We start from the raw sequence: 21,696 nt of genomic DNA on the forward strand, positions 1-21,696 counted from the left end.
TTGTGGATATGGCTAATAAGTGTCTCCGTTGCCAGTCATCCTTTATTGGGTAGTTTTGCTTATGCCAGAATATGCTGTTTGGGGCTAGGCAAGTGGTTAGCCAATGCATTCTTGACATTTTTGTCTTATATTTAGCGTGACTTGTGATTTCATCTGAAATGCATGAAACCAAAAGGCTGCATCATTGTGAGATTGTGCCGAGAGACTAGTTGGATTTGCAGTTTACTGAGTTTTGGAGTGGTGCAGGTTTACACTTTCTCTGTATATTTTAGAAACAGTTTTATTGGTGGCATAGTAAAGTCAAACAACCTTGTACAACAACAGGACTGCATTTTAACCATCTTAACATTCGACCATAATCCCACTGGGTACATACAACCAGTAGTGTCAGTTGGTCATAGTAAAGTAATTGGCCTTATAACCTTAAGAGAGCAAAATATTAGACAATTGTGCCACAGTGTTTTATTAGTACAACCAAGATGTTGCGTTTTCCTGGGTAGAACAAACTTCATATATGGACTTTTCCAGGATTCTGCATCTGCTTTCCATTAAATAAGACTTTGGACTGTTGTCGCCCTCCATTGCTGTGCAATATCCAATTTGGTGATAACCAGGCGCAAACTCCTAAGACCAACTGAACCTGTTCAAATTTAAGTTACCAAGTGTTAATAAAGGCCTGCAGGGGTGTCCGTGATTTGTTGACCTGTAATATCTGACAGGACCCTTCCCACTGCCCCCCAAACCCTTTAATGACTCCACTCTTTGTGGAGGCAATCCCCATTCTTGGCTGGCGTGTCAGGCAGAGGAGAGGAGACTTGTCCCATTGGCCATTACCAACCCTTATTTAAATACTTATGGTGAAGTAGTTGTATTTTAGGAGTCTAGAATGGGTCTCCAGCTATTTCTATAACAAGAGCCTTTTATGTTCAATGATTATCATCCAGAGATACTAATATTATTAGTGTTGCAATAGTGACCACATCAGACCAAAATAGATTAGTGGCCACTATATGCCAGATTACTAGCAGTGATCATTGCAGTGCCTTTGGCCAGGTTGCCAGCAGTAATGTAAACAAGCATTGGCATAGCCAATAGGTCTCGCCTTTGGAGCCTTATAAGTATTTAGTTATGCAGTACAATATCCTTGGTGTAACAACATCAACTGTTGCATGGCTAAACACTTATAAGGTCCCAAATGTGAGACCTATTGGCTATGCCAATGCTTGTTCTCTATGTAGGCTGCTTGGCCTCCCGACCCTACAGGCGCCAAGCTGGGCGCTGTCCGCAATCACAATGCTGGCATTGCAGCGTTGTGATTGGCTTAGGGGAGGGGATGGAGGCTGCCTAGCTAAAACACAGACTTGGCCAGAAGCAGCAGGAGCTAAGGCGGCGGCACATGACCCGGGGAAGGTCCATTTAAAAACAAATTGAATTACTGTCCCGGGCCGCTTCCGTGTGAAACCCGCACGGGCCGAACCCCACCCGCCCATCGTGCCGGCCGCGATTGATGGCATACCATTATGCAAAGGTGCTATTTAGGATATCATCTCTTTCACGGCACATGAGACTGTTACCAATAGTAAGGGGGCAGTCACACGACCGAGAATGTACACCCACAAGGACATAGAAAACTGCAGAACACACATACAGAAGTGCGGATGTACTACAGCTGTCATGAGGGATATATGCATGAAATACCGGCAGAATAAAATCATCAAGCGGTGCACGGAACCTAGGTAGACTGCAAAATCCATACTGCACATTTATTTTCAGTGGTGTTGAAAGTAACACGTACACAACTCATGGGGTGGTTGTGCCGAGGGTAAAGACCCTTGATCGTCCCCTGCCAGTTGAGCCTTCGCTGCCCCTGCCCTTTCGAGGGCATCCTGTCCACTTACCCTCCATGAGCACAAGGCCGAGGCCTGAACGGTAGACACAGGAACACACTAGAGAAGAGTGCGACACTACAGCCCACACTCACAGACAAGCTGCTTTCACACACCCAACAAGACCAACCTGCAAACCACTCAACTTCGGACAAACACCACAGGTGTTAGTGTCTGGCAAGTCCCTTATACACGTCCCCTCAAACTTCCTGTGGAGGGCCGCCCTGCATGCAACACAACATAAGGCACACACCTATGGAGTTGAGTCTAGCAACACGGTGTAGTGTATAGCAGCACACGCAGGCACTTGCATCATCTGGCCACACTATGTGGAATGGGCTCCCGCAAACAACACTACGCGTAAAACACATACTGACACGTGCATGGAAATGGGCCCCAGCAAATCAGCAGCCATACACCCCAAAAGCATGCACACCTCTCACTCATAAGTACGTGGGAATGGATCTTTCGGGACCCATTGGTCAACACACACAAAGTATGTATACACCTATACAACCACAAGTACCCAGAGAGCACAGGAGGCTGCTGTGTGCAGCTGAATGGGTGGACTGAAGAACTGACACTAAAAGAAGGACCTCTTTGTGTCTACTCTAAAGCCTTGTCGATGCCTGTGGATTGTTAAGCGGAGTAACAGCCGCACTGTGCCCATTCCCAGAACCGTACCATACCAGTGTATCTGTATTACTACACACAGCCAACAGTCATTGTTTTTGTGGTGGTTGTTGGCCGCAGTTTTATTTTACATTACATACGTCATATTTGTACAATTCCCCTGGACACCTTCTTGGGCCGGGGTCAAAAATCATTATCATACATTATCACAATTGGTTATCACTCTGTGTCATTTGGACATCATAAATCATGGGTCATAAATCATAGGGTATCCTAAATCATTCTATCACAAATCTGTCATCACAAATCTGTCATCAGTTTGTTGCCATAAATCATGGTCGTAACTCATCGGGATGTCATAAATCATTCTGTCATAAATCTGTCATCCTTTTGTTGTCATAAATCATTCTGTATGAGTATCATAAATCATCAGCCATAAATCATCGGCTGACCATAAATCACTGGTTTGTCTTTTGCTCGTTTGCATATCCTAGGGGTCGTAAATCACCCTGACCGCTTGTAGATTGTTCTTTGTTGTTTTCCATGCACTTTGCGTGTGGGGGGTAGCCTTTTGCCGGAGCCAGGCTACAACTCGCTACCTTGCTAGTCTCTCCTGCGCCCTGCCGTCTGGTGGGGGCTGCGCTGCGAGTGCCGTCTCCGTTTGCTACCCCGATTTTTTGTCAGGCGTACTCACCCAGCCGTAAGGCATCCCAGAGTGAGTGGCCCTCCTTCTACACACTGCTCTGTCAGTGTGTTTCCATTATCAAACCAATACACCTTTTGTTTCCACCACGCCTCCAGGGAGGCTTCCGTCTTCCTGCGGCTCCCCCTACCCTGTGTCGTCTCTTTATGCCTCCGTTGCTCTTTGTGGGCCCGCCCATGCTGTTGTACCACTCAAGCGCTAGGATACCCACCTCTAGCTGGGTCTCCGGGAGGCTGACGTCTGGTAAGGTCTGTTGGCAATCTTCCCCACAAACACCATGGTGTGCTCTGCTCCGCCCTTGCCCTCATGTAGCAGCATGCTTGTGTCCTGTTCGGAGTCTTATGGCACTGTATTCTCTCGCCATGGGTCCCACATGAAATTAAACAAAATTGGGAGATAGTCAGATACCGCTTGTGGAAGCATGATACAACATACATTGCTTAATTACACCCTCTACTTCGTCCATGCTCCTGGCAGGCTCCCCCGGTAGGTACCGGTCTGCTCCTGTCTGGGGGCCAAGTGTTTAGTGCCCGGCCTGCCTGTAAGCCTACTATGCTGCGCATCCTATTTATTTATTTATTTTTGAAGTATCACTTCCCTTCCCTCCTGCAATGCGCAATGGTCGCGGGCGCAGGTCCCTCTAGTACCCTGGACACCCCAGGGGGCGCTCCCAGCCCTTGTCCCCGGGAAGCCGGCCCCTAGAAACTGACTTTGGCCTTCCCTCTTGAAATACCGTACAAATAGGGGACACTGGCGCTGCATAACAGATGTTTATTGTTACCCATTCAATGGTACTGATTTTATTTATTTATTTATGGCCCCGTGGACAGGCTATCACCAGAAAATTGTCTTTGTCATGCTCTACTGGTGAGCCGCTAACCTTCTTTCTTCCAAAATTTTTGTAACCCCACTTTAGAATACAATAACTAATACATTTGAAGGGGTTGGCTCATGTTGCTGCGCTAAGAATATATTTTGATGAAATCCTCTGCCATTCCGGCCATGTGGATTGATCAACCCTGAATGGCCCATGTAGTGGCACCTCAGAAAACTATATATTGTGGTCCTTGCTAATGAATTCCCCTGGCTATGACTATTATATCCTATAACTCATACAATTTTTTGTATTGGACCTTTCCCGCTTAAACTTCGAGCGGGTGCCCCGTGGAATGGAATGTTTTCAAAACATTATCCCCGTCGTATACCAGAAGTGCTGCTGCTTCATTACTACACTGGATTCCTCATTACAACGCGACTGTGTGTTCCGTTGTGGTGCTTTCCCCATTGGATATTTTCTTTACCTCCTGTCTACAGAACTGCCATTATTTCATACTGGACAGGTGAAATACCGGGTTGGCCCTGCCTGGGGGCGCGGGAACCTGCCCTTCGTAGGAGCGAGACATGAAACAACCATGCAGGGGTTTGCATTCGGAAAACCGATCAGTGTTTGTATCGCCTTTTTTATTACAGGCTGCGTTGGTAAATGGTCTGTTTAGCTGAATGGCCTCAATTGCATTTGAGTGACCCCCCCTCTCGGGCCCCGTACTCTGCGCACCGGCACGCCTGCCTGCAGCGCTTTCCAGGGTACTAAGTGGAAATACCATGTGAGCATTCTGCGAGACCACGCAAAATGTATTTATTTATTTATTAAATTCCTCTTCTGTCCTGCCCATCTGGGCATGTGTAATGGCGCAATTCCCTCTCATGGTGTGGGTGCCCTATATTGCGCTCTTACCCCTGTCCCAGGGGACCAGGATACTACCAGAAAGCAGCCTATGAACTGCCCTATTGTGTTCCGGTCAAACCTTTCTATTTAGTAAACGTTGCATTGGCAACACGTTTGTTCAGGTGAGAGTGCCCGCTACTGTCCCCTCTGGACTCTGGCACCTTTCAGGCCCGGCTGACGATCTATTTTTTATTAAAAACCTGGCACACTCCAGTCCCAGCCGAGATCTATTTTACTTTACCGTGAACATAGCATAGCATAGTTGTCCAAACGTACGCAATTTAATTTAATGGGCTAACTGTGCTGACAGACACGTGCGACTTTGTAGCTGGTCTGACATTCACTTGTCACCCATACGGGAAGGCAGTATGGTTGGAGAGTACTGGGTTTGGGACAGCACAAAGTCTGGATTTAACATGAAACACCATGGATTGGGGCTCTCTTTCATAACAGGAACTGATTTGAACCCCACTGAACCCTTTTGCGACCTTAGACCAATGAACGTCTGGGGGGAAAAACCATATGCTCTACTCCAAATCTTGAAATCTGCACGCAGTTCTTTGACAGTTCACAGCTTACTGTATACTGCTATTAACAAAAAGGAAGTCTCTGACAAAAGTGGTATCCCACTGACATGTTGACCGTGCATTCCCTTCGTGATCTGCATGGTCCATGTTCTTTGCAGCAGGCATGTTAACCCTCGGCACGGCTTACTATGAATAAAACAAAGAACTTCCCCAGTCAAAACTCCTACTACACAAGACTCAGCTCTCGCCAGCACGTTAAGAGTTTACTTGTCTTTCAATTGTTTCCTGAAAATTGCTGGAGGACAGGAATGCGGCGGTGTGGTTTTTGGTCACAAAATAAACTAGTAAAACGGGCGCCCCCCTGCCCAGTCAGCACCCGCTGCGGTTGCACTGCCCTAGAGCCGGCCCTGAGCTAAAAGCATGCGTTTTCGATCTTACTCCTGGTAACTCGAGCCTGCCATCAGGCTAACCTACTCCAGGCAAAAAGCCTTTGCGCCATCCATGCTGCGATTACTTATATAATTTATCCGAAGTATGCTATTATTGCCCCTAGATGTAGCGTGAGCGCGTGTAGAGATGTTAACGGCAACCAAAACCAAGGAGCCCCTTTCAAATTAAATTCAATCTATGGGCCGATCGTTCGCTGTTCTGCGCGCCACTCGGTGCCCACGTGTAGCGCCCTGGCCCTTGGTCGTTAGCCTTGCCGCCTCAAAAACTCAGCTGGTGAGACATGCCTTATTCATCCTATATTACGTTGCGATATTCCCCAGCAACGTAGCACCAACCTCAAAAACAAGCGAGCTACCCTTCCCCGCTCATTTGTGCCGTAACTTATTCCGCGTAACTGACCTTTGCATCCCTGTTATCCCGGGTGTCCCACCGTTAACCCGGGATGCTTCAGTGCACTACAAGCTGCTGGTGGTATTCCCTGCACCCTAGGTGCTCGCTTTTTTTAAAAGTAAAGGCAAATCGGTCTCAGTCTCCCCTTGTTCAGCTTATGCGCCCACCTGAGTTTGGAGCCACGCAGCCACTAACTTTCGCGGAAGAGGGGAGGGGAGCCGAGGCCACCACCCCAGCTGTGACGTAGGGGAAGGTAAACTTTGCATTCCCATCAGCGGCAGTGAGCGGGATTTGAGCAGACGTTAGCTGCGTGTTCGAGCCTGCCCCCCCCCCCCCGTTTAAGACTAAACTGCCCTCAGAGCATGCCACAAATTGTTCCGCTGAGGGAGGGGGGGGTGCGAAGCCCTGGAGTCTCCCACCTAAACAATGCGCCTTACCCACTGGCCCCGGTTGCTCGCGGTTAACATGCCGCACTAGAACCCTGTGGCCACCCGGCAAGGAGACGTGCCCTATGGTGAGTTCATTTAAAAACAAAGCATTTCTGCGTAGCTTGACCAGCACGGGGGATGTTTGAACCCGGCTCGCGACTGCACATCCTGCGCTTAACTATTGAGCAACAGCCCCAGTAACCGTTCGATATCCCCTCCCAGAGCAAGTTTCTCCGTGCCTTATCAGCCTTGCCCCCGTGCTCACTTCCACTGCCTGGGGACTCGTCTTCGGGGGAAACCGTCGCCCGCTCTGCCCCCACTCAGCAGTTGGCGCCTTAAGCCGCCAGCCCTTTCGTCGCGAGGCAGGGTCCCGGTGTGGACTATCCTGAGCATGGGAAGGCTCCGTCAGCCTATGCGTGTCCATCCGCGTTCTTCCTCGTTGGTAGGCCACAGAGTGTGGCCTAATTCTCGCTGCATAGCCCGGAGCGGCTTCGATTCTTCTTCCAAGGTGATGGGAATTGGAAGGTGGGTCCCGCCACTCACTGCGACTGGACCGTGCAGGTAACTTCCCATTTCCTCGATCGACCGGGTCCATGTCGCCTTCCTTCTTCTACTCAAAAAACGTTGGTGCTGCTCCCCCAGCTCCCTGATGTAAAAGGGGAGCTGCCCAGGGGGAGCGTTGCCTTATATCTCCCTCCCCCTTTCCTTCTTCCCCTTTGTCCTTGGGGAGGGGGAGGAGAGGGCCTTGGGCGCTTTTGCAGCGCGGCGATTCCCGGCGGCGCTGACCAGCGCAAACCGGATCCGTTTCTTGTGGGCACGACCGGCCATTACGGCGCCGGCCCTCGAGGCCCCCTTCGGGGGCGGCCTCTGCTATAGCACGCACCACAGAGCCTGAAAGCATGAGTGGAGTGGAGGTGATCTGCTCGGGGTGGCTGCGAAAGTCCCCGCTGGAGAAAAAGTTGAGGAGATATGTAAGTAGTGCTGGTGGTGCGTGCGTGGTTTCTGCAGCTGATGGGGACCCCGGTTTGTGGGTGACTAGACTGTTCATCTAGCTTTCAGATAGGTGTTGGTGGTGGTGAGGTGCTAATGATCTGTTTGGTCAGATGCCGAGGGCTTGGTCAGTGGTGCTTACCTTGCACTTTTGTCGGACTCGTAGGGCACGTCCCCTGGATCTGGTAAGGTAGCCCCTTCCAACTCCTTCACTGCCAGCTTGTAGCATGCTGATACTGCACGTGAGCATGAATCAGGGATATTAAGTGCTGTATTACTACAACGATAATACAGTTTGTTTTGATATTTTCCGCAGCTGGGCTGCTTGTACCTTATCAAACACTGTTTATCACAAAACTCGTAGCTTTTCAAGAAAAAGTTCTTTGAGAAAAAGCACTCCTGTCAGTCGTGAACGGTCAAAGGGCATTTATTTCCCTACTCCTGGAATATTTGGTGAAATTACCAGACTGATTTTTTAAAGCTGTCAGACAGGATTACATATCACTCTTCCAATCACATTTGTTGCCCTCAAGCCAAAGGTCAGACTCCTCATACTCCGTGCACCAAGGGTATATTTAAGGGGCGCATGTATTTTCCAAATAAGACACCTAGGGGTTGAAAAGCATATATGTAAATGTTGTGTGAACTGACCATTGGCGCGTGTGTAAATGTGCGCACTGGCGTTCCACATGTAAGTGTCGTGAATGCGAGTTACATCGCCACTGTTTCTGAGGGAGGCCCCTGAAATAAGCGTAATAGCGTATACAAGAAGAGTTTGTGTTTTCTCTCAGCTGCTACTCGAGGTGTTTATCTGTTGGTCCCCCAATTCACTCTGCCCCAAATGCAGTCAAGGTCGAGTGTTTTACTTTTTCCCATGTCCTTTAAAGTGGCCCATCTCTGTTTGTGTCCCTTTTATTCCAGGCAGCACTGCGTTACTACTTAAAGCTGTTGATTCTGAGGCCACGTGCATGTCTTTCCTGGCCCTTGTGGCGGATTCTTGAAATTGTTATTTATGAATTTTAAATCTATGTAATATCAGTGTATAAATGTGTAAATACTTTATAAATATGTGGTTTTACTACATGCACACCTCACTATTCATTTACAAGAGATTTTGCTTGAAAGTTGTACTGTAATAGGTTTAAGATTTAATTGTGCTTTCACTATAGTCACGGTCTGTATTGTGGCCTTCCTGCTATGCAACGGTGTCACCTAAAACAGATTCAGAATGTTGTAGTGAAGTCACTATTGCACTTTTTTTTAAAAATGGCGTTTTTTGCATGAAAACAGAAAATTAATTTAAAGAAATAGTGTCATCATATTGATGTACCGCACTGCACTGTCAATGAATGTATTTATTGTATAGTTAAAACCATTACAAGTGTATCAGTGTGTTCAAAAGTTAATATGGGCACATGATAACATCAGCATATGCAAAGATTGTCCTCTACAGGTCATAAAAATTAGCAATTTCTTAAATCATTAATAATTCAATTGTATTGCCTTATTAACCTTCCTGCTTCCTCAAATTTGCTTGAAAATGCACCATTTATCCTGTCCTTTTTCAAAATTTTCTCGGGGGGGATAGCCCCCCAGAACTCCCATAGGTTGTTTAGGCTCACACCCTACGCTCGCCGCTTGTCACTTTATGCAGTACAGCAATAATTTTACGCTGCATCACTTTCAAATGTCACCAGCTGCCACTGCCTTTAGTTAACCTGGGAATAACATTCTGTTCAAGGTAGCAGGGGTCTAGCCGAGCTAGAATCGTGGATTCCCCTGCTAGTGGAACCTACAAAGTCCTTAAACGTTTGTACAATTTCTATTAAGTTCTACCATAAATAGTACCAATAAGGCTTCTTAAACATGTTGTTAAATCTTGCCTTTCCAATGTCTGGCTACTTTGGAAAGGATTCTGCTTGCAGTCAGAAGGATGCACGTAGGAACCATGCCTGTATTTGCAATGTAGCAGTACTGACCCTTATTTTGTATGCGGACAGAGGTTGTCATATCATAACAAAGGGGCTCATTTGGATGGCGTAACGATCGCCACCGCTGGGCCAGCAATGGCGATCGTTACGCCATCCTGATGTGAAATACCCCCTGCCATATAATGATGGCGTTGGGTATCGCGGCGGACGCAAAGTCCGTCCCCCACTTTTCCACTGGTCGGCAATCGTTACGATTGCCGGCCGGGCGGTACTGGGCCACGAATATGGTGGAGCTGCCTAGCAGGCCCTGCCAGCCATATTAGGATGTGAGTGGGTTAAAGGCCTTTCCATGGTGGCGATGCCTCCATGGAAATGCGGGTGGGGATTGGCTGAAGGAGCCCGTTGTGGGGCCCCATGGGGGTGGGGGGTTAGGGGTGCACTTGGGGTGTACCCATGGTACCCCCTGCAGTTCCCAGTGCCTGCCACGTGGTGCAGGGAAATGCTGTGCATGCCCTTTTACTATTGCGGCCGGTGCTGCAGTCAGCAGCACCGTCCACAATGGTAAAAGGCCAGGATGCGCCCGCCAGTATGGCGGGCACATCCTAATTGGGCCGGTGGGACCGACGCAAATCTAGCGGTCGGTCCCATCACCGTTATGGTGGCGGGCAGAATGATATCCGCCCGCCATCATAATGAGCCACAAAGTATCACATTGTGCAAGGTACAGCTAACAGTCTGCGACTTCTCAAACAGAGGGCAGCACCGTATTTACAAGTACACGGTGCACCCCTGTGTTTCTCCCTGCGCTGGTGCTAATTTAGCCACTTAGTGCCAATGAAGACACCCTTGCACCATAGTGCAAGAGTGTCTGCTTTGCAGGGGAAGATTGTTCATTTACAGGAAGGTGTCCATTCTGAAATGGCGTTTTGTAACTTCTTTAGGGCCGATTCTGATTCCGGCTGCAAATCGTACCGACGGACACGGACCTGGACCGGAGACCGACCGACACGGACCAGCACCGTACGACCCGTGCAGTACGATGCAACGTGTGTGAATTACAACCGACACATACGGAATACAAGCCGTACGACCGAGCCGTAGTGAAAATAGTGATCCGGCCGGAAAACCGACGCGAGTTTCACCGACCGACACGAACCCGGAATGAACCCGACCGACCCGTACCCGTGATGTCCGATCCGCGCTGTACGATGCAATGCGTGTAAACCCAGACCGACTCACACTGAGAACTCGCCGCACGACCGACACGCACAGAAAACCGGGCCCACAAGTTATAGAGATCTCCGCGACCGACGCGTATGAAACACAGAAGATAGTCAGCATGAACGAGGCGGAGAAGCCCGCACGAGCCAACATCAGCGTCCGTTTCCATCAGAAGAGCCTCCCCTTCATGACTACAAAACCCAAAAGACAAAAAAAGGACCAAACAAGCAATGACAAAGCCTATAAATATCAAATAAAAAAAACCTGGGACAAAGACACACCCACAACTCCAACTATATAAAGGACTACAATCATTACCATGATCCCTTGCAAACAGGAGACACAGCCAGCAGCAAACACCAATACACAGCAACCACAGACACACTCACAACTCACCCATCACACAACTCACACACCATCAGCACCTCATCCAAAAGCACACACACATACAGCTAGCAAAACCAACACTAACCCACCCTCACTTGCACCCTCACACACACATCACTCACCACCACCACCCATTACCATGCCCCAAAAGAAGAATCCAAAGTTCACAAATAGTGAGTTAGAAGTGCTGGTAGACAAGATCATCAGAGTAGAGTCACATTTGTTTGGTACATTGGTCCAAAGGACCCCCATGTCACAGAAAACCAAGATGTGGGTGAGGATTGTGGACAAGGTGAATGCTCAAGCTCCAGCAAGGCGCACAAAGGGCAATATCCAGAACAGGTAGTATGATGTACGCAGGAGGGTCAAGAAACTCATTGAAAAAGATCACGCCCTCCTGCCAAACCAGTCTACTTCAGGATCTGGGAGGAGAAGGTGCAGGACATCTTACCACCAGAGAGCGTCCATGGTCTAACAGACATACCAGAGCCTGGTGAGTACACAAACAACATACCCAATATTGTGTGGCAAGGGGACAGTGAAACCATGCACCGCAAGCAAAGCCACAGTAACCAAGAGATAATCATCCCAACATGTGTATGCCAGTCAGACAAACACAATACCTGCCATCTCATAGTGACTTGGAACTGTGTCATGACATGCACCAACCTACAAACAAATAGAGCAAGGCCGTGGCACAAAGCTAAATAAACACTGCCAGACAGTTTGCCACCACAAACACACTACCTCACAGTGCAGCTGACTGACAGGAAGGAGTAGTGTGGATGCAGGTGAAGTGAGTGTATCCAAAAGCATGATGGGGTTTGTAGTCACAGATAATGCTCCCCCTCCTGATTGGCCCATCAAGACCTCTCTGAACCATGCCCACATCACAGGGAGTGGAAAATGACTGACAAGATGGCTGACACTGGGTCCTGCTGTGGGGAGCACAAGGCCCTGGTAGGGCTTGTGTGCAAATCAGAAGCAGGACACCACTGACTGACATCCTGAAAGACAACTTGCACGCCCTCCAATGGAAGCTCGTTTCATGGTGGGATGTCTGGCCGGGTGGGAAGGAGGACTGACCGCTCTGACCATACTTACCAGCATGTGGAGACACACACCCCCCCTCAACACAAACTCCACACAACTCACCAGGTAGAATGCATTGACCCACACCTCTGTGAAATATCAGCAAAAGATACCCCGTACTTGGTGCTGCTGTGTGAAGCACAGGGGCTCTCTTTGGACTTGTATCCAAACAAATACCAGGATTTCCCAGTCAGCCATCTTGCCATTGCTGTCACACCCCCTCATGGGGAAGCAGAGTCAAGAGGGAGGAAGTATGGGCATGCTGGGAAGGGGGGTGTAGCCAAGAGTATGATGGGAGTTGCAGTCACAGACAATCCACAACCACCCACATGACCCAGCAAGCAAACACTGAACCATGCTCACCTCACAGGGAGAGGGAAGGGACTGACAAGATGTCTGACACTGGGCTCTGTTGTGGGGAGCACAAGGCTCTGCTGGGAAATGGGCAACAACAATATCAAACTCTGTCCGTGACAAGCTGGAAAAAAGCAGTGTACAGGCAGGTATCTGTTCGTACAGTAGAAAATGTCATGTTTGTGAACCATTGATGCCTGTGGAAACATAACTTACATTGTGTGTCTCTTCCAAACACAGTTGGTGCTGGGGACCCAGCACCAAATGAAGGTGATTCCCAGTCCCAGACTCTGGTGGACATTGAGCTCTCTGGTTTGACTCTGTCTCTGTGGATGACGACGACCAACCTGGCCCCTCCGGTGTGAGTCATCATGCAGCACCAGCAGCATCAACATCTGTACCCCCTGTACCCATGCCTCCAGCATCTGGAAACCGACAGGGCACCCTCGCCAACACGGACAGACCAAGGCCACTGAACACCCACTGCACAGGGACACAGGACCCCCCCGGAAGCTACAGCAAACACCACCAGCAACACCACCCAAGGGGTCCCAGTGTCACCTGTGCGTCCCGCCGCTGGTCCAGCCGTGTGGATAGGGGAGCTGGGAGGGGTGGGAGGCAGAGGGGTCTGGACTGCATGATGACCCCCAACTGGCACGCATCATAGATGCGTACCAGGATAGCACCGGAGGATTTGGCCAGGTAGTGGGGATCCTCAAGGACATACAACAGGAGCAGGCTGCCCACCATGCCCACATGGAAGCAAAGTGGGATGCCCTTACTGCGGTGCATCGGGACATACTCCAATGCCTCCGCCAGATCAACACAACCCTCCCTGTGTGCCCACAACATCTGTTGCAACACCATCTGCCAGTGCCACAGGGAGGGAGGAGGACTCTGGCGGAGAGTCCCTTGCACCGTAAAGGCCTGCACCTGAGGATCCCCCCCCCACAAGAAGAAGAGGGGTCATCCGAAGAAGGACATGTGAGAGGCAGATGTCCAAGCACATCCCCCAGGGCCTCCAAATCTGTTCTGGACAATGTTCTTTGTGTGCAACCCGTTCACCTTGTTCAATCGTATACAACTCGCCCACATGACATGGAGGGTTCATGTTGGTCCAATGTAGCAGATGACTGTGGACTTTTCTCTGGACATTTCATCTATCAGCACTTCCAACTCTAATGTGAACTTTGGATTCCAAAACCAATGTACAGCACCCACCATCCTGAGCACTCGCCTCACACATGTTCAAAAATAAAGTCACCAGTACACCATACTTGCCTCTTTTGTGATTCCAACTTGTCATGTGTCATGGAGATGTCGATCTGCTACACAACACAGTGCATGCCAAATACTGCAACAATGTGAACGACGTTAGGTGAGTCATGGCGATGTATTATACATCAGCAACATGTTTATTCAAAAATAGTTGCAAGGCAATTGTACGTTACGGTGGACACACGGTCACAGAGTGTCTGAAAATTGTAGTCCAGGGGTGTGTGGCACATCACTTGATGTCAGTTGACTACTCCCACACAGGTGTCGGATTCTGGGTGTTGGGGGTCAGTGTTGACCAAACAACAGGCAAATTACCCTGTGCAGGACAGACAAAAGACACAGTCAAAAGCACAGCAGAGCCGGACAGAAATGCAATACACATGCACAAAACATGTCACAAGAAACCTACACAGACACAAGTTAGTAGAACTACCCTATTGTGGAGTACACACCACCTGAATGGACACATCACTACACACACCCAGTCAAGTGGCACACAGACACACTCAGACAGCAACAGAGCAGCCACAACACATTCCAGGCTAACTCCATACATTGACAAAACGACCCTGGAAACTCACATTCAGGTGAAGAAGTTGTTGATGAGCTGTGAGCGGATATCACCCTCATCCTCCTCATCACTGGCATCGTGGCCCAGGCCGGGATCCTACACAGGTGGTGGAGGATAGTCATCATCATCCTGGATGAGAGGCACCTTCTTCCGCACTGCCATGTTGTGCAGCATGCAGCATACAAGGATTATTTTGCACACCTTTGCAGGCTCATATGGGAGGGCCCCTCCGGTCTTGTCCAGGCAGCGAAAGCGGCTTTTCGGGAGGCCGAATGTCCACTCAATCACCCTCCTGCTCTGACCATGTGTCTCATTGTAGCACATCTCGGCTGGGGTCACAGGGTTCCTGAGGGGTGTCAGCAACCACGGCATGTTGGGGTATCCAGAGTCACCTACACACAATAAAAATGAACAAGTAGCTGAGTTTTGTGGGAGTGCGGAATACTACATTGATAAACTCACACAATGAAACAGTCAGTACACACCGACAAGCCAGGCACGCTGATCTGGCATCTGTGACATCAGCATTGCAATGCGACTACTCCTCATTATGTAGGCATCGTGCGCAGAACCAGGGAACCGTGCACACACATGTATGATACACATGTCTGCAAGACATACCACCAGAGCATTGATCGAGTGGAAATGTTTCCTGTTACGGTATGCCTGCTCATGTGCCTGTGGTGGTATCAGGGCCACATGTGTTCAGTAGATCCGATGACATTCGGCATCCTCCCCAGTGTATAAAAGGCATCCTTTAGTTCAGGGAGTTTAGCTGGTCTAGGGAACTTGATGTACAGGTCAAGGAAATACCCTCTAAGACATCGCGTAGCACACGACTAAACATAGTTTGCGACATCCCACCTGCTGTAGCCACAGTGTACTGGAAGGTACCAGTAGCAAAGATGTGCAGGGCTGCCATCACCATCACCTCTGGAGTCAGTGCTGTAGGGTATGTCCAGCCAGGTCGCAGATGTGGCGCCAACTGCTCCGCCAACTCCTCAATCAGTGGCCTGGTGAAGCAGTACCGTCGGATGCAGTCGTGTTCCTGCATGGTTTGAAGGTCTGTCAATGGTCGATGGACAGCTGGTGCCCTGCAGAACAGAGATGAGCAAAGGAAGATTGGCACTTCATCCACCCATGTGGCCATGACCAGTCTCAATATCACATGATACATCATGACATTACACAATGTACTGAGGTGTGTGCTGTTGGGCATGGACACATATGTCACCTACATGACCATCACCTCACATCTCAATTACACAGGTCCACATATGTCCCATGTAGTGCAATGGCCAATCATTTGGCTGTGTCACCCGACCTATGTACTGCTGTGACGTTACAAACACACACCACAGCGACAAGTGAGGCCTGATGTCTCCCAGGCATCACAGATCTTTGCCATGCAGATACCCAGGGCCCCTGTATTGCCACATCGACACTGGCATGGACATGGCGTATCACGTACACACCACAAGGCAAGCGTGAGCCCCACAGGTAGTGGCCACTGTTGTCACCGCAGGCCCTACAAGTATGTCTCTTAGACACACACACACCATCAAGCTTGCTGCATATACCACATGGATGTGGAGACTGTCTCCCATTGGGCACATTTGATCAGACACATCTGAGACACAACATGCACACAAACTGTGGGTGCACATCTGAATTGTGGGTGCAGGTCTCACTGTGACGTACATGCCATCACCCCCAAGACTCAGGGTGTATGTGACATGTCCTAAACCTATCCGACCTGCAACTGTGTCCGTGACTCATACCCTTTACTGTACATTTGCACATCACAGTGGTAATGTGCAAAACACACAAAGGATTCTGCCCCCATGTACACGTGCACAGCCTGGGAGTGGCTGAACAAAAGTGCCACCCAACAAACCAAATGTTGCCCCCCCCAACACACAGGGAATGCAGCCTTACATGCCATGGGACACTGTGTGGCCAATGCTGTAGTGTGGTAGGTGTGCACAGGTGTCCCTGGCAAGTAATTGTGTGTTTAATCTGTCAAATAGTCACACCAATGAGGTCCGACGCGGGTGACAATGCATACGCATTGTACGGTTCATGACCGAGCCATGCGTACGCTTTGCCATTGACTGCAATGAGCTTCGACGTGGGTGACAATGCGTACGCATTGCACGGTTCATGACCGAGCCGTGTGTACGCTTTGCCATTGACTGCAATGAGATCCGACACGGGTGACAATGCATACGCGTTGCACGGTTCATGACCGAGCCGTGTGTACGCTTTGCCATTGACTGCAATGCAGTCCGACGCGGGTGACAATGCGTACGCATTGCACGGCTCATGACCGAGCCGTGCGTATGCTTTGCCATTGACTGCAATGAGGCCCGACACGGGTGACTATCATGCATGCGCGTTGGGGCAGGCATGGTTCGAGACAGGCGTACGCCTTGGCCATTGAATCATATGGAGAAGGGTGCATGTGTATTTTCAAAAATACGCGTTGTTCAGTCAGTTGACAGAGCAAGTCGCACCCATTGGCTCTGGACTGTCATGGAGACAGATGCGGATTCAAAACTTGTATGAGTTGTGTGCTGGAAATTCAGTTGGATGCCTATAAAAATGTTGCAATTCCTAGTGTTTCATGAAGGTCAAGATTTGAACGATGTAGAAGACGTGTACGAGTCTTACATTTCAATGGATTGGCCAGAATCATAGAATGCAACTGTGTTGGACCTATCACTGGGGACACATGGCACAGAGTCTGCCTCTGCAGCACAGATATAAGGCTGGCTGGCCCCCAGGGAGCTCACTTGCCTGCACTACATGCTACTCGACCACATGCCTGCTACCACTGCTGCTTTCTCTGAATCCTCTGGCTCCTGCTACGGCACGTACACTGGAGAGGGCCCCAGCCTTCACTGAGGCTGAGAACCAGGCCCTGCTGGACGGGCTCCTTCCACAGTACAGCAAGCTGTATGGGAAACCAGGGGAGCAGGTGAGTGTGCAGTCCACTGCCTTCCTAATAGTGCATGTTGTCTGACTAGCAGTACTAGCAGTGTGTACACTAGTGGCAAGCATTCTCACTGACTACTTTCAACCCCCAAAATGTGCAGGTGCATGTAATGAACAGGTGTTCTGCTGCTAAAGTGCATTAGTGCAAGCTTAAACTTCCCAGGCATTGTTAACATGTCAGACATGCAGGGCATTTGTCCTTTCCCATGGTTGCACTACCTGTGTAACTCATTTTCCTTTGTGATGATGACATGTATATCCAAATGTGTGCAGCACAAATATGGGGCATGTGTGTCAATGGAATTTTAACTTTGTCATCCTCACAGGTTGATGCCCACCAGAAGCAGGAGATATGGCTGACCATCGCCCGGGCAGTTCATTCGATGGGGGTCTACAAGCGCCGGATCCGCAACTGCTAGAAGAGGTGGCAGGACCTTCGGGGCTGGACCCGGAGGATCGCTAGAGTCCAGCTGAAGCTGTCACCTTCACGCAGGAGGGGCGGACACCGGACCCTGACCCCCCCCACATGCTCCCGATCCTGGCAGTGGTCTTCCTGGACCTGGATAGACAGCTGAAGGCCAGACAGCAGCAAGGAGGGGGTAAATCCATGCCTAATCTGTGTACTATGTCTGACATGCTAATTGCAGTCTTTTGGCCTGGTCACACTTCCACATTACATTGGTCTTGTAGTCCAATACTCAGGTCCCTCAATTGTGTGATGCACCCTCCTCATCTGTACCACAGGTGTGGCCCCTACAGTATGTTGCTTGTGTCACTAGGGCACTGTGTCCCTGCAGTCAGCTATGCTTCAGCTTCTGGACAGCATCTATTCCCGTGACTCTGTTGTGTGTTTCATGGGTGGTTCAATTTTTTACCCAATGCCTGGGATCTGACATGTGATCTGTGTGTGCCCTTGATATGTGTTAGAATTGCTGGTCTGACTCGCCACATGTTGCTGGGTTATTTCAAACAAACCCATGCAGCAGGGGACTCCAATTTGTGGGCCTCAGGAGTATGTATATAAAATATGTCATACTTGCTTAGCTACCTGACTACTGCATTTAGAAACACTCTGTAATCCCACTCCTGTGTATCAACTTACAGGTTGTGCTTAGTGACATGTGCCTTCAGGTGTCTGCCTCTGTGTCATTATGGTGTGGCTTCCTGTTACGTACAACTGGGGTGTCCATGATTTTGAGGGTCAGCAGGACATCTGAGCTGTGACTGTGAGAGACAAGACCTGTGTGACATATAGGTGTGTGATCATCTGACAGCGCACAATGGTGTATGAAACTGTGTACTTCAGGCAGCTGGGTTACATGCACGGCAGACTGTGATGTGGTAATGTACAGGGAGTTGTGTTTGCAGAGACTCATATGTCTGATTTGCATGATGTGGGGTCTTCTGGGTCCTGGATATGTTGTTTGCAGGTAATGGGCAAGTGCACTTGTCATCTGCAGAGTTAGCTTTACCCCTGAGCTATGATTGTGACACAGTGCATTCTGTTGTTGTCTGGATGCCCTGCCCCTGTGACAGGAGACAGTGTTGACTGACTTTCCAGGCATGAAAGTGCCATGGCATTTAACTTGCTATGAGTGTTCCTGCATTGTGTTCAAATGTGCACCATGCACCTCATTGTGGCATTGACTATCAGGACATGAGAACATCATAGTGTGTGCTGCTGGCATGCATCACAAGCATGTCAAATGAGTCTCTGCCCATCCCTTCATCTGGACACCAGTACTGAGTCAGTGGCAAGAGATGTGCTGTGTGTATAGTGACATACTCCTACATGTTCACTTGCATGTCCAACTAATGTGTGGGTGGTGCATGTCGGGACATTGAGGTATTAGCATCCAACATGCAACAAACATATGGGTGCAAGTCAAGGAGGGATATGTGTACCATGGTTGATGTTGAGAATGACAATTGGCTTATTCTAAACAGTGTTCAGCTGATGATGCCAGTGCTTGCCCTGTGATGTGATGTACTCACTGTGGTGTGTGCAGTCAGTGTAGGTGACTGATGTTGTTCTCTTTCTTCCTATTCCTATCCAGATACATCCACGGCCACAGGAGGGGACAACGCCACGGACCAGGAGGAGCCACAGAGCCTGACAGGAACAGAAGGAGAGGAGTCGAGGGGACCCAGTGGCATGGAGGGCGAGTGGAGCCACACCGAGGAGTCGTCAGCACCATCCACCCCAGCTGAGGGCCACAGCAGCTCTGAGGATGACTCCCTTGTGGAGGCGGGTGTCAGCAGCCACCAAACCCCAGCTAGTGAGGCTGTCCCCGCCCCCGCCACCACCATCACCACCCTCCCATCGGCACCCATCCCAGATGTCCTTGGAGGCTCCCGTGTTCGGGAGCATGTCTCCTTTGTGCCAGGCACCGTACCCCCTGCACATGTGTCCCCTGCTGCCCTGAGTGAGGAGTCTGTGGGCTTACTTTGATAGATCCATGTAGGGCACACATCGATGCTGAGTGTCCTCCACGCACACACCACTCTGTTGACGCAAATTGTGTCGTTCATGGAGGGCATTTAATCGGGCAAGTCTGCCCTACAGAGGACCAATCAGTCCGTGGCCTCCTCCCTGACGGCAGCAGTGTCCCTCCTCCAACAGTCCCGCACCCCTCCTGCCCCTGAACCACCCACGATTCCTAGCAGCCTACCTGTCCCAAGCACACACACACCTGCACATTCTCACAAAGCCACAGACACGGGCAGCAAACAAACACCCAAACCAAGGGCTAGAGGTGCACACAATCAAGTGCAGGGGACTGATACCACACTCACAGGGGCTGGTTTGCACACACACACAGTCATCCACAATTACTCCGCAGTCCTCCGAAACCTCTCCCTCCCAGCCCCCTTCCATTGCCTCACCTGCAACCCCATCTCCACAGAAGCTCTTCCTCTGTGACCTTGGCCTCTTCCCCACCGACCCAGCAGATCCAGATTACAAGGGGAAGAGGAAGTCCCCACACACAGAGGGGAGTGCCCCTCACACCCGGACACCCTGCCCCAGGCACAGTCAGACTGAGGCCCCCCGCAAGTCCCCCCAGAGCCGGAAGAGCAAGACCCCACCGCCGCCACGCAGCTCCAAGGCAAAGTCTCAGTCCTCCATCCCCCAGGCCACCACTCCAGAGGTTCCCCCACCACACCCTGCCCCGGGTTCTCCCACCCACAGATACACCATCCCCAAAATGCTGAGGCCCTCCCTCCACCACTTGCTCCTCCACACCCGGTCAGACAGTTAGTGCCACTGATGTGGGGACCATGTCCCCCCTCTGTCCTGCCGACCTCACCTGCACCCCATTCTGCTCACATGGATTTAGGCACTGCAGTGGAGTCCACGACCACCCCATCTGACTTGGGCACTGCAGTGGGAACCCAATCCACTCCATTTGACCTGCCCACTGAAGTTGTGCCGGCACCCACCCCATCTGACTTGTGCCCCACAGTTGTGACTGCACCCACCACTTCAGTCAGCTAAACTGCAGTTGCAAGTGACTCTCTTGCATCCACCACCCCTTCACTGCCTCCTTCTGCTGCGCCCTGATCCTGTCCCTGCGGTGCCTGGCCTGCCCCCATGTATACCCCTCTGAGGGGATGGATGTCCCCTGTCCTTACCAGTGCAGGCAAGCAACGTGTGACAGTTGTCACTCAAGTTCACTCCTTGTGATTTGATACTGGACTGGCCATTGGCCTTTTGTTTGAACGGACGTTTACATTTTCATATGCTGAATAAAACTATTTTCTTTATCCTTGTGAACTTGATTTAGCTGTACATTAGGTTGGTGAGGTTTAGCATGCCCTTGCACCTGTAATGCTTGGTTTCCAATGTTGAATACTGAGGTGTTGATGTGAGGTACTCCATGTGGTTCATGAGATATGTATCCTATTCTGGTCGGTATCCATGCCATCCTTTGCAGCTAACTGGGTGTGTCATGATCAACAATTTGTGGACATCTCTGTGAACATTTCATTTGCATTGTCACATCTGTGGCTTGCACCCATGCACATATGATGTGCTTCCTATTGTCCAATTTGTCTATTTCCCTGAATTTGGGTGCATCTCCACTGGACCTACAGGTATGGGCATCATTGGTATAGGAGCAACTGGGTACTC

The 21,696-nt window shown here is 50.1% G+C and overlaps 1 long non-coding RNA gene across 1 annotated transcript; it reads left to right on the plus strand.

The window, feature by feature from the left end:
• Window positions 1–6,397: 6,397 nt before the first annotated feature.
• LOC146870175 (uncharacterized) lies at window positions 6,398–21,283 on the plus strand. Its single transcript, XR_014959217.1, has 3 exons — window positions 6,398–6,829; window positions 17,891–18,163; window positions 19,622–21,283. It is a non-coding gene; the product is annotated as an uncharacterized LOC146870175 (long non-coding RNA).
• The last annotated feature ends 413 nt before the right edge of the window (window positions 21,284–21,696 follow it).

The sequence above is a fragment of the Triturus cristatus genome, chromosome 1_1 (assembly GCF_964204655.1).
Source record: "Triturus cristatus chromosome 1_1, aTriCri1.1, whole genome shotgun sequence".
Lineage (NCBI taxonomy): Eukaryota > Metazoa > Chordata > Amphibia > Caudata > Salamandridae > Triturus > Triturus cristatus.